Consider the following 1,748-nt stretch of genomic DNA (forward strand, 5'->3'; position numbering starts at 1 on the left):
AGACTCTGTCTCCCAAGTTGCTTCTCTTACTGAACGGTGCTTCCATTGCACCTTTACTGAAACAAGCTCCTCGGTCCTAAGCTTTCGGATTTGCCTATCCAATATAGCTATAGGCTCCTCCTCATATGTCAAGTCTGGACCCAGCTCCACAGATTCGAGTGAAATCACATGAGATTCATCCGGAATATACTTCTGAAGCATAGAGTCATGGAAAACAGGATGAATTGCCGACAAACTAGGTGGCAAGGCCAACTTATAGGCCACTCTCCCACTCGGCTCAAAATCTCAAAAGGTCCAATGAACTAGGGCTAAGCTTGCCCTTCTTTCCAAACCTCATCACACCCTTCATGGGTGATACTCGGAGCCAAACATGATCACCCTCCATAAACACTAAGGCTCTAACTCTCCGGTCTGCATAACTCTTCTGTCGACTCTGAGCTGTCAATAATCTGTACTGAATCATACGGACTTGCTCCATAACATCTCTAAGCAAGTCTGTATCCAAAGAGTCCATCTCCGCCGAATCAAACCAACCAATCGGAGACCTACACCGTCTTCCATACAACGCCTCAAATGGGGCCATCTGGATACTAGAGTGGTAACTGTTATTATAGGCAAACTCCGCTAATGGTAAATGTTGATCCCATCTAGCACCAAAATCGATCACACACGCTCGAAGCATATCTTCCAATACCTGAATGGTCCTCTCAGATTGACCATCTGTTTGAGGTTGAAATGCCGTACTCATATCTAACTGAGTACCCAGACCATGTTGTAATGCCTTCCAGAAATGAGAAGTAAATAGTGAACCTCGATCTGATATGATAGAAACAGGAACTCCATGTAGTCGAACAATCTGACTGATATATAGCTCGGCTAACTTTTCTGCCGTATACTTCACTCGAACCGGAATGAAGTGGGCAGAATTGGTTAGCCTATCAACAACAACCCAAATAGAGTCATAACCACCCACTGTGGTAGGCAAACCCACAACAAAGTCCATAGTAATCCGCACCCACTTCCAAGTAGGAATAGGCATCCTCTGAGATACACGCCCAGGCCGCTGGTGCTCACACTTGACCTGCTGGCAAGTCAAACACCTCAAAACAAAGTCTGAAATATCTCTCTTCATCCCACACCACCAGTAATGCTGACTCAGATCATGATACATCTTCGCCGCTCCCGGATGGATGGAATACCGAGAACAATGGGCCTCCTCAAGGATCAATCTAATCAAATCGCCTGTCTTGGGCACACAAATCCTGCCTCCGATCGTCAAGACACCATCAAAATCAAGGACAGCCTCCTTAGCTTCCCCTCTCAATACTTTGTCTCGAATAAGACATAATTTTTCATCATCAAACTGGTGTGCACGAATCTGCTCGACTAAAGAAGATCGAGCCTCAATAAAAGCAATCATCCCATCACTCTCCTCTGAGATCTGCAATCGGACAAGACAGTTAGCTAACAATTGAACATCTCTAGTCAATGGTCTCTCCTCAACACTAATAGATGAAAGAATCCCCATGCTATGAGTCTTCCTACTCAAAGCATCGGCCACAACGTTGGCCTTCCCTGGATGATACAGAATGGTCACATCATAGTCCTTCAGCAACTCAAGCCGTCTCCGTTGCCTCAAGTTTAAATCCCTCTGGCTAAAGATATACTGAAGACTCCGATGATCAGTGAAGATCTCACAATGCACTCCATACAAATAATGACGCCATAACTTAAGTACAAATACCACA

This window comes from Solanum pennellii, chromosome 2 (genome assembly GCF_001406875.1).
Source record: "Solanum pennellii chromosome 2, SPENNV200".
Taxonomy (NCBI): Eukaryota; Viridiplantae; Streptophyta; class Magnoliopsida; order Solanales; family Solanaceae; genus Solanum; species Solanum pennellii.